Source organism: Peromyscus eremicus, chromosome 2 (genome assembly GCF_949786415.1).
Source record: "Peromyscus eremicus chromosome 2, PerEre_H2_v1, whole genome shotgun sequence".
In the NCBI taxonomy this organism is placed as follows: Eukaryota; Metazoa; Chordata; class Mammalia; order Rodentia; family Cricetidae; genus Peromyscus; species Peromyscus eremicus.
In genome coordinates, this window is record NC_081417.1 from 126,073,692 (window position 1) to 126,085,753 (window position 12,062).

The window sequence follows — 12,062 nt, forward strand, 5'->3', positions numbered from 1 at the left end:
TTTCCAGGTCTGTGAAGAATTGTGTTGGTATTTTGATGGGGATTGCATTGAATCTGTAGATTGCTTTTGGTAAGATTGCCATTTTTACTATGTTAGTTCTGCCTATCCATGAGCATGGGAGATCTTTCCATTTTCTGACATCTTCTTCAATTTCTTTTTTCAGGGACTTAAAGTTCTTGTCATATAGGTCCTTCACTTGCTTGGTTAGTATTACCCCAAGGTATTTTATGTCATTTGTGGCTATAGTAAAGGGTGATGTATCTCTGATTTCCTTCTCCGCTTTTTTGTCCATTGTATATAGGAGGGCTACTGATTTTTTGGAGTTGATCTTGTATCCTGCTATGTTGCTGAAGGTGTTTATAAGCTGTATCAGTTCCTTGGTGGAATCTTTGGGGTTGCTCAAGTATACTATCATGTCATCTGCAAATAGGGAAAGCTTGACTTCTTCCTTTCCAATTTGTATCCCCTTAATCTCCTTATGTTGTCTTATTGCTCTGGCTAGAACTTCAAGTACTATATTGAATAAGTATGGGGAGAGCGGACAGCCTTGCCTCGTTCCTGATTTTAGTGGAATTGCTTTGAGTTTCTCTCCATTTAATTTGATGTTGGCTGTTGGCTTGCTGTAAATTGCCTTTATTATGTTTAGGTATGTTCCCTGTATTCCTGATCGCTCCAAGACCTTTATCATGAAGGGGTGTTGGATTTTGTCAAATGCCTTTTCAGCATCTAGTGAGATGATCATGTGGTTTTTTTCTTTGAGTTTGTTTATATGGTGTATCACATTGACAGACTTTTGTATGTTGAACCATCCTTGCATCCCTGGAATGAATCCTACTTGATCATGGTGGATAATTGTTTTGATGTGGTCTTGGAGTCTGTTTGCCAGTATTTTATTGAGTATTTTTGCATCAATGTTCATGAGGGAGATCGGTCTGTAGTTCTCTTTCTTTGTTGTATCCTTGTTTGGTTTGGGAATCAGGGTAATTGTAGCCTCATAGAAGGAGTTTGGTAATGTTCCTTCTGTTTCTATTGTATGGAACAATTTAGAGAGTATTGGTATTAACTCTTCTTTGAAGATCTGGTAGAATTCTGCACTGAAACCATCTGGTCCTGGGCTTTTTTTGGTTGGGAGACTTTTAATGACTGTTTCTATTTCGTTAGGGGTTATTGGACTATTTAAATAGTTTATCTGGTCTTGATTTAATTTAGGTATGTGGTACCTATCCAGAAAATTATCCATTTCTTTTAGGTTTTCCAGTTTTGTGGAATAGAGGTTTTTGAAGTATGACCTGATGATTCTCTGGATTTCCTCAATGTCTGTTGTTATGTCCCCCTTTTCATTTCTGATTTTGTTGATTTGGATGCTCTCTCTCTGTCTTTTGGTTAGTTTGGATAAGGGCTTGTCTATCTTGTTGATTTTCTCAAAGAACCAACTCTTTGTTTCATTAATTTTTTGTATTGTTCTCTTTGTTTCTATTTTATTGATTTCAGCTCTCACTTTGATAATTTCCTGGCATCTATTTTTCCTGGGAGACTTTGCTTCTTCCTGTTCTAGAACTTTCAGGTGTGCTGTTAAGTCACTAGTGTGAGATTTCTCCAGCTTATTTATGTGGGCGTTTAGTGCTATGAATTTCCCTCTTAGTACTGCTTTCATAGTGTCCCATAGGTTTGGATATGTGGTGTCTTCATTTTCGTTGATCTCTAGGAAGTCTTTAATTTCTTTCTTTATTTCTTCCTTAACCCATTGGTGATTCAGGTGAGTATTGTTCAGTTTCCATGAGATTGTAGGTTTTCTGTAGTTTTTGTTGTTGTTGAAATCCAACTTTAGACCATGGTGGTCTGATAGAACACAGGAGGTTATTCTAATTGTTTTGTATCTGTTTAGATTTGCTTTGTGACCAAGTATGTGGTTGATTTTAGAGAAGGTTCCATGGGGTGCTGAGAAGAAGGTATATTCTTTTTTGTTAGGATGGAATGTTCTGTAGATGTCGATTAAGTCCATTTGAGTCATGACATCAATTAAGTCCTTTATTTCTCTGTTAAGTTTCAATTTGGGGGATCTGTCCAGTGGTGAAAGTGGGGTGTTGAGGTCTCCCACTATTAATGTGTGGGGTTTTATATGTGATTTAAGCTTTAATAATGTTTCTTTTACGTATGTGGGTGCCCTTGTGTTTGGGGCATAAATGTTCAGAATTGAGACTTCATCTTGGTGGATCTTTCCTGTGATGAGTATGTAATGCCCTTCTTGATCTCTTTTGATTGATTTTAGTTTGAAGTCTATTTTGCTGGATATCAGGATGGCTACACCCGCTTGTTTCTTAAGACCGTTTGATTGGAAAGTCTTTTCCCAGCCTTTTATTTTTAGGTAGTGTCTATCTTTGAATTTGAGATGTGTTTCTTGTATGCAGCAGAAAGATGGGTCCTGCTTTCGTATCCATTCTGTAAGCCTATGTCTTTTTATAGGTGAATTAAGTCCATTGATATTGAGGGATATTAATGTCCAGTGATTGTTCATTCCTGTTATTTTTTGGTGGTGATGTGTGTGTACTTTTCTTCGTTGGGGTCTACTGCTGTGGCTTTATCTATTGCCTGTGTTTTCGAGGTTGTATCTGACTTCCTTAGGTTGGAATTTTCCTTCTAGTGCTTTCTGTAGGGCTGGGTTTGTGGATAAATATTGTTTAAATCTGGCTTTGTCATGGAATGTCTTGTTCACTCCATCTATGACGATTGAAAGTTTTGCTGGGTATATTAGTCTAGGCTGACATCCATGGTCTCTTAATGTCTGCATTACATCTGTCCAGGACCTTCTGGCTTTCAAAGTCTCCATTGAGAAATCGGGTGTTATTCTGATAGGTTTGCCTTTATATGTCACTTGGCCTTTTTCCTTTGCTGCTCTTAATATTCTTTCTTTATTCTGTACGTTTAATTGTTTAATTATTATGTGGCGAGGGGACTTTTTTTGGGGGTCTAGTCTGTTTGGTGTTCTATAGGCTTCCTGTATCTTCATAGGCATTTCCTTCTTTAAGTTGGGAAAGTTTTCTTCTATGATCTTGTTGAATATATTTTCTGTGCCCTTGAGTTGGTATTCTTCTCCTTCTTCTACCCCTATTATTCGTAGGTTTGGTCTTTTCATGGTGTCCCAAATTTCTTGGACATTTTGGTTCATGACTTTGTTGACTTTAGTGTTTTCTTTGACTGATGAATCCATTTCTTCTATTGTATCTTCAACGCTAGAGATCCTCTCTTCCATCTCTTGCATTCTGTTGATTATACTTGCATCTGAAGTTCCCAATCGTTTTCTCAGATTTTCTATTTCCAGCATTCCCTCTGTTTGTGTCTTCTTCATTTTTTCTATTTCCCTTTTCAGGTCTTGGACTGTTTCCTTCATTTGTTTCATTGATTTTTCTTGATTTTCTTTCAGTATTTTATTGTTCTCTTCCAGGACTTTATTGATTTCTTCTAATTTGTTTGCCCTTTCCTCTAGTTGTTTACAGCGTTCTTCACATTTTTTTGTCTTTTCCTCTACACGAGCCTCTAGCTTCTTCATGATGACATTCATAAGGCTATTTTCTTCTGCTTCTTCCAATTTCTGATGTTCAGGTCTAGGTGTTGGAGGAGGGCTAGGGCCTGGTGATGGTGTATTACTATTCATTTTGTTGTATGTGTTTCTGCCTTGACGTCTGCCCATCTCCTTGTGGTTCGTTCCTGGCCTTATTCGCACACTTGGTTCAGAGCTGACAGATTCAGGAAGTCTCTCTCTCTTGTCCAGATGGGAGCTCTCTTGTCCAAATTGGAAGTCCGGGACAGGATGGAAGCTCTTGTTCAGAAGGGAAGTCCGGGGGAGGATGGGTGCTCTCTCTCTCTCTCTCTCTCTCTCTCTCTCTCTCTCTCTCCTCCAGATGGGAAATCCACGGCAAGATGGGAGCTGGGGGCCAGCCTCTAAGTCTCAAGAAGAGGCTTGGGGCTCAGGCGGATGGGCATGGGGGCAGGGCGTGGAGACTGCAGGGTCTGCCAGGGGTCTTGGAGAAGGAGATCCTTTCCGGTGGGGCTAGAAGGGCACCTGCCCAGGGACCAGAACCTGGGGCCAAGTTGGGCAGGTCTTCCCTGGAGTTGCTGGTGCCCAGGGATGGGGTCCGGGGCAAGCTAGGGCACTCACCTGTGCTTCAGAAGGGAAGTCCTGGGCAAGATGGGAGCTGGGGGGCCTGGCCTCTAAGTCTCAGGAAGAGGCTTGGGGCTCAGGCGGATGGGCGTGGGGGCAGGGCGTGGAGACTGCAGGGTCTGCCAGGGGTCTTGGAGAAGGGGATCCTTCCCAGTGGGGCTAGAAGGGCACCTGCCCGGGGAGCAGAACCTGGGCCCAAGTTGGGCAGGTCTTCCCCAGAGTGGCTGGTGCCCAGGGATGGGGTCGGGGGCAAGCTAGGGCACTCACCTGTGCTTCAGAAGGGAAGTCCTGGGCAAGATGGGAGCTGGGGGCCGGCCTCTAAGTCTCAGGAAGAGGCTTGGGGCTCAGGCAGATGGGCGTGGGGGCAGGGCGTGGAGACTGCAGGGTCTGCCAGGGGTCTTGGAGAAGGGGATCCTTCCCGGTTGTGGTAGAAGGGCACCTGCCCGGGGACCAGAACCTGGGGCCAAGTTGGGCAGGTCTTCCCCGGAGTGGCTGGTGCCCAGGGATGGGGTCTGGGGCAAGCTAGGACACTCACCTGTGCTTCAGAAGGGAAGTCCTGGGCAAGATGGGAGCTGGGGGCTGGCCTCTAAGTCTCAGGAAGAGGCTTGGGGCTCAGGCAGATGGGCGTGGGGGCAGGGCGTGGAGACTGCAGGGTCTGCCAGGGGTCTTGGAGAAGGGGATCCTTCCCGGTTGTGGTAGAAGGGCACCTGCCCGGGGACCAGAACCTGGGGCCAAGTTGGGCAGGTCTTCCCCGGAGTGGCTGGTGCCCAGGGATGGGGTCGGGGGCAAGCTAGGGCACTCACCTGTGCTTCAGAAGGGAAGTCCTGGGCAAGATGGGAGCTGGGGGCCGGCCTCTAAGTCTCAGGAAGAGGCTTGGGGCTCAGGCAGATGGGCGTGGGGGCAGGGCGTGGAGACTGCAGGGTCTGCCAGGGGTCTTGGAGAAGGGGATCTTTCCCGGTTGGGGTAGAAGGGCACCTGCCCGGGGACCAGAACCTGGGCCCAAGTTGGGCAGGTCTTCCCCGGAGTGGCTGGTGCCCAGGGATGGGGTCTGGGGCAAGCTAGGGCACTCACCTGTGCTTCAGAAGGGAAGTCCTGGGCAAGATGGGAGCTGGGGGGCCTGGCCTCTAAGTCTCAGGAAGAGGCTTGGGGCTCAGGCAGATGGGCGTGGGGGCAGGGCGTGGAGACTGCAGGGTCTGCCAGGGGTCTTGGAGAAGGAGATCCTTCCCGGTGGGGCTAGAAGGGCACCTGCCCAGGGACCAGAACCTGGGGCCAAGTTGGGCAGGTCTTCCCTGGAGTTGCTGGTGCCCAGGGATGGGGTCCGGGGCAAGCTAGGGCACTCACCTGTGCTTCAGAAGGGAAGTCCTGGGCAAGATGGGAGCTGGGGGGCCTGGCCTCTAAGTCTCAGGAAGAGGCTTGGGGCTCAGGCGGATGGGCGTGGGGGCAGGGCGTGGAGACTGCAGGGTCTGCCAGGGGTCTTGGAGAAGGGGATCCTTCCCAGTGGGGCTAGAAGGGCACCTGCCCGGGGAGCAGAACCTGGGCCCAAGTTGGGCAGGTCTTCCCCAGAGTGGCTGGTGCCCAGGGATGGGGTCTGGGGCAAGCTAGGGCACTCACCTGTGCTTCAGAAGGGAAGTCCTGGGCAAGATGGGAGCTGGGGGCCGGCCTCTAAGTCTCAGGAAGAGGCTTGGGGCTCAGGCAGATGGGCGTGGGGGTAGGGCGTGGAGACTGCAGGGTCTGCCAAGGGTCTTGGAGAAGGGGATCTTTCCCGGTTGGGATAGAAGGGCACCTGCCCGGGGACCAGAACCTGGGCCCAAGTTGGGCAGGTCTTCCCCGGAGTGGCTGGTGCCCAGGGATGGGGTCTGGGGCAAGCTAGGGCACTCACCTGTGCTTCAGAAGGGAAGTCCTGGGCAAGATGGGAGCTGGGGGGCCTGGCCTCTAAGTCTCAGGAAGAGGCTTGGGGCTCAGGCGGATGGGCGTGGGGGCAGGGCGTGGAGACTGCAGGGTCTGCCAGGGGTCTTGGAGAAGGGGATCCTTCCCGGTTGTGGTAGAAGGGCACCTGCCCGGGGACCAGAACCTGGGCCCAAGTTGGGCAGGTCTTCCCCGGAGTGGCTGGTGCCCAGGGATGGGGTCGGGGGCAAGCTAGGGCACTCACCTGTGCTTCAGAAGGGAAGTCCTGGGCAAGATGGGAGCTGGGGGCCGGCCTCTAAGTCTCAGGAAGAGGCTTGGGGCTCAGGCAGATGGGCGTGGGGGCAGGGCGTGGAGACTGCAGGGTCTGCCAGGGGTCTTGGAGAAGGGGATCCTTCCCGGTTGTGGTAGAAGGGCACCTGCCCGGGGACCAGAACCTGGGGCCAAGTTGGGCAGGTCTTCCCCGGAGTGGCTGGTGCCCAGGGATGGGGTCTGGGGCAAGCTAGGACACTCACCTGTGCTTCAGAAGGGAAGTCCTGGGCCTTGTATGTAAATTTTATGGCCAGCCCCAACATGGCAGTATCCATTGTTGCTTACATCCTATTTAATCTCAACTGACTAGCAAGAAAGAATGGCAAATGTCTTCCTTATAAAGGACAGTTGAGCATCTGTTCAATTTGTGCCTTAAATTCCCAGACTGGGCCAGAGTTAACTACACATGTATAGGGACAATATATAGGTAGAGGAAGGTTGTGTGTGGATTCAGAGATAAAGATGTTAAGCTGAGCAGTTCAGGGTTCTCCAGGTAGCTCCGTGTGATAGAAAATGAAGAGAGCTGATTCTGGAGTCAGTGACCAGATCATGCATGAGTTTTAAAGCTTATTCAAGAGATTGATCTCTATCCTGGAAGCAATAAAGAACTGTAGACTAGTCTTAGCTAGAGCAGTGAAAGTGTTTGGATATGAAAAGACCACTTTAAAACAGCAAGGGAATCTATTAAGAAGCGATTATAACAGTAGACCAAGCAAGAGAAGGTAAGAATTTGGATCAGACCTGTACCCCTCCTAAGAAACTCTTGGGAAGTTCTATCTATCACCTAGATTGGGCATAGAGTAACAAGTACTGCTGTCAATATCCAAACAAGAAGCTGTACAAACAATAAGTGACTTGCATTAATCAAGAATGAGAAGTACTAATGAGTTTAAGGAAGTCTCTTTTTCTGTCTCATCCATTTACCATTTATTTTCTACTTATGTCTATATTTTATTAATGATTTCATACATGCATCCTTTTGATATTTGATCACATTCACCCCTGATTTTTCTGCTAATGACTTCCAGATCCTCCCATACCTGTTCACCTACTCTTTCTTATTTTTTAAAATAATCTTCCAAGTTCAATTTGTGCTGCCCATACTCTCATGGATGTAGAGTCATCCATTGGAACATGGGTGACTTATACTATTAAAGAAAACTGACTCTTACTCCCCCAGAAGCCATTAACTATCAGTAGTGCCTCACCTGAGTGTCCTGAGCATACCCATGTCCATGCTAGAATGTTGACTGGCTAGTTCTCTTATGGTCTTGGGCAGGCAACCAAGCTGTTTGGAATTTCTGAGTACAGAGGACACTGTTTTGCTCTACTCCTTCCCAACCTCTGGTTCTTATAGTTTTACTGCCCCCTCTTCCTCAATGGTTCCTGAGCCTTGGGGGTAGCTTGGAATAATACAGATGTCTTGATATAGATGTTGTGGTTGAGCATTCTACACATTTATTCTTTGCATTTTGATCAATTAAGAGTTTCTCAATCATCAACTATTCACTACACAAAGAAATTTCTCTGAAGGGATCTGATAACTGTAATAATTTAGGGGTAGATATTAATTCAGAGGAAGTTTGAGACTATGACATTTAGCAGAATAATTGATAGCTGGGGGACTGTGAGCTCCTCAACCATGGGTTCTTGACCAAATTAACAGTACTTTGCATGCATTTCCTTATGTGGAGTAGACCTTAATTCCAATCAGAAAGCAGTGGTCACCTCCACAACATTCCTGCCTCTATTGCACATGTGGATGTATCTTGCTGTGCTGGTCATATTGTAGTTCACAGTGTTCACAGCTGGGCAAGAAGTTGATGACTTTATTCCTCCAGCAGCCTATGTAGCACTTTCTGGTACCATGAAAGCTAGGCAACAGGGATGAAGCTTTCAGCTTGATTTCTCCATGTCATTTGTCCAAAGTGTTTGGTATCTTCAGCAGTAGGTCTTACTATCAAGTTCTGATGGACAACAAAGAATAGTGACAATAGCCTATATTATTTGGGGGGCCTCCAGGTTATCCTAATGAACAACTTCAGGGGAGTATCTCAAACCTACCACTGGATAATTCCAGTTAAACTCCTTTATATGAATATATATATGTATGTATATATATACATGTATATATAAACATACACTTGTATAAATATATACTTATAAATATAGACATGTTCATACACATATATAGACACATGTGTCTATGCATTCATATATATATATGAATGATGCCTAAGGAATAATAGGTTTCCATATGGCTTTTTCAAACATCCTTGGTGTTAGTTATCCCTATCCCTATCCCTTCCTCTGTCATACCAACCTACTCACCTAATTTCAAATGAAAATACTTAAAGGTAAACAAAGGAACAGGAAACAAAAGAAACAGTGAAAGCAGTCATGTCTGGAACTCCAAAAGAAAAGGATGATAAATGTGATCACATTTTAAAAAATAACATTTAAAGTTAAATGTACAAAGTAAAAAGTAAAAAGAAAAGTAAAAACAAATTAAAGTGAAAAGAAAATATGACAAAATATTTTTATAACACATAGAGGTGAATTTATGTAATATACAGCTTCTATAAGTCAGTAAAAACAGAGAGAGAGAGACCGACAGAGCCTAGTAACTCAATCCTAAAATGGGCAAAGAAAATGAACAGTCGTTTCACAGAAAATGCAAATAGTTTTTACATATATGAAAAGAAGTTTAACTAGATAATAAAAGATAATTGCACTAACAGAAATTCACATTAAAACTAATCTTAGATATCATTTCCCACCCATCACAAGTGGAATATTTCAAAAGTAAAATTGCACCCATGTTGTCAAGGTGATGAGGTGCTGATACACTGTTGGGAGGGTACTGGCCCTTCTAAAGGAGCCTGTCAGGATTTGTCAGAATTTCAGATGTACATAGGATCTTAGTGATTCCATTTCTATGAATCCAGTATATAATCGCATCTGTATAAACTTCTGTATGTGCAAAGTCCATCACCAAAACACAGCTAGTAGCAGGAAAAGATCAGAAACCCCTTAAATGTCTATCAGGTAGGGAGTTAATGAGCTGTCAAAAAGAATGAAACAACTATTTGTTGAGAAAAAGTTACTCCCAAGACATAGAAGAATTTTAAAAAAGGGGATCAGATCTGAACAGTATGATTAGGGTATTACCATTTTGGAGTGGGGACACTATTTCCTTGTTTATATACAAACTGTCTCTGGAAGAGTACATGCCAACCTGACAGCAAAACTGTATGATTGCCGGATGGAGTGGAAGGGGTAATTTCCACTGTAAATTATGTCATGCCTCTTAACTTCGGAACCATATGTGTCAATCAATTAAAATTCACCTGCTGGTAATTTAAAGTGAAGTCATATTAGCCACCTGGTGTGAGAATGCCAGATTTGAGAGACAACTAATGCCATACCCAAGTGGTTGTCAGTAGGGCTTGGCTCTAATTCTTACTCCATCACCAGCTTGCCAGCCAGCCTTGCACAAGCCTCCTCCCTACTCAGGGCTGATTGGAGAGAGGTCAGAGGGCCTGATTTCCAAGGCCTTTCTGTCTCTGGCAGTCAGAGCTATAAATTGCAGTTTTTCCTCACACGTTTCTCAAGTCATCTCTCTACCTCTTCCTTTCCTCTGCAGCTCATCAAAAGCTCAGAGGAAAAGACAGACAATCGAAGAAAATAAAATTGCAAAGATGACTTTTATGGGCTCCTGTTGGATCATTGTGTATTCCTCCTCCAAAGCCAAAAATGATGAGTTTAATATCACACAGAGAACTGCATCTTGTTGCCCTCAGAAGACAGTGTATGCTACCCAGAGAACCAGGAGCTCAGCAAGACATAATTCTTCGCTCCAACTCTGAGGCAAATGAAATGACAGTCATCAAGCTCACATTCTAGAAGCAACATGGATTTTATTTGGCTGTAACTTCATTTGAAAGTGTCCCAAGAAGGGAGAATCCTCCCACATGTGGACTTTTCTTCTTTCCCAGGTCTATAAAGCAGAACAAAGATGGTTAGGTGACCAGGCTTGGCAAGTGTTGGTCACAGAGGACAAGTCAATTTTGTCAGGTCCCAGTTATTCTGTGAGCTCACGCAAATCTTCTTCATATTTAGGGCTTTGTTAATCTCAGGAGAATTGGTGTGTGTGTGTGTGTGTGTGTGTGTGTGTGTGTGTGTGTGTGTGTGTGTGATACATTTAGTTGACATGTAAAAAGAGGAGAATCATTATATGTGAGAGACACTGAAGATCTAATGTCCTAAAAGTCCTCCTGTTTCTGCCAGTCTGTTGTGGTGTCTGGTGTCATCTCCTGGTGTCTTTTGTACCATCATTCTGCCAACAGTTCTGAGCATCCTGCAACTTACAGGCACTAAACCCTTTATAGACAACTCTCCATCTTCAGGGAATTTAATAAATAATATCACATCAAGCTAGGAAGTGTCTTAATTATGCAAGCAGAGAAAGTCTCAGCAATGTCATTTACAGATTACAAAGTCTCCCTTGCCATGAACTGTTTTTTGTTGTTTGTTTGTTTGTTATTGGGGAAAGATGTGACATCATGAGAAAAGGTTAAATGAAAGAGCTAATTAACACTCGATGTGTAAAACTTCTAGGCTGGAGCCTAACATGCCTTAGAGATGCACAAAGTGAGGGCAAGTGCTACTACTATGTTTGCTTCCTAGTATAACCCTGAGGTTAGAATCAAAATACATATTCTTCAGATTAAAAATATCCCCTAGCCAACTACCCAGGGCTAGTGAAGTCACTATAGCCACCACTTCCAAAATACATTCTAAGTATTTACCCTAGACCCGCAGAAAAGTGGAGTCCTTACCCCGCCCTCATCAAAGACACTTCTCTTTACAACAGATGGAGACTAGTATAGAAAACTACAATCAATCAAAATGCAGAGTTATGGAGTCCTGATGGATAGATACACCTATAAAACATTCCAGCACCTAATGCTCAGGGATCGTTGCAGAAGAGGGAATGGAAAGATTTTACGAGCCAGAGGATCAGGGAGTTTGCTGTGAGACTCTCTCTCCCTGCAATGTCAGAAGCTACACCCATAAAGTGTCACCAACATGACTGCCTAAACATGAGCTGAACAAGAACAACAACAGACATGCCGAAGTGGACAGGGGCAAAGCTCACAAGGCTTTAATCCTAGATGAAGATCTACAGGCAGCTAAAGAGTTGTAGAGTAGGAGAAATTGTCTTCCCTAGGGAAGAACACACTAATACACACACATACATGCATGTAATAACAACTAATGAAAAAAGAGAACATGAATTTGAAAGAAAGCAAGGAGAAGTATAGGGGAGGACTTGGAGGGAAGGAGGAGGGGAGAAATGATGTAGTTATAACCTTAAAATAAAAGAAAAAAGTTGGGTTTTTGTTTTGTTTTGTTTTAAATCCTAACGGTCACAGTGGGAGCACAATTTACACCAGGCTCCCAGCTAGAAATGGAAGTTTAGACAAAATTGCACAAATGCCCAATGTCAATACAATAATTTCCTGGAAGATATTTCTTATTTATCATATAAAAAACTTCTCATAATGTCTAATCATGTTCTATGTAAGAAATTTAGTTAAAAATGCAACAAACCCCTCCTTTCTCTGAGACCTCTAAAGGACATGCTACCAGTAGCACTTTCTGACACTGAGGACACATTAGTTTA

At 44.4% G+C, this 12,062-nt stretch overlaps 1 protein-coding gene across 8 annotated transcripts in view; it reads left to right on the forward strand.

Moving 5' to 3' along the window:
- The window catches only part of LOC131903881 (BEN domain-containing protein 5), a 1,181,880-nt gene that overhangs the window by 1,116,878 nt on the left and 52,940 nt on the right, over nucleotides 1-12,062 (forward strand). The gene's annotated exons all lie outside the window — the stretch shown is intronic.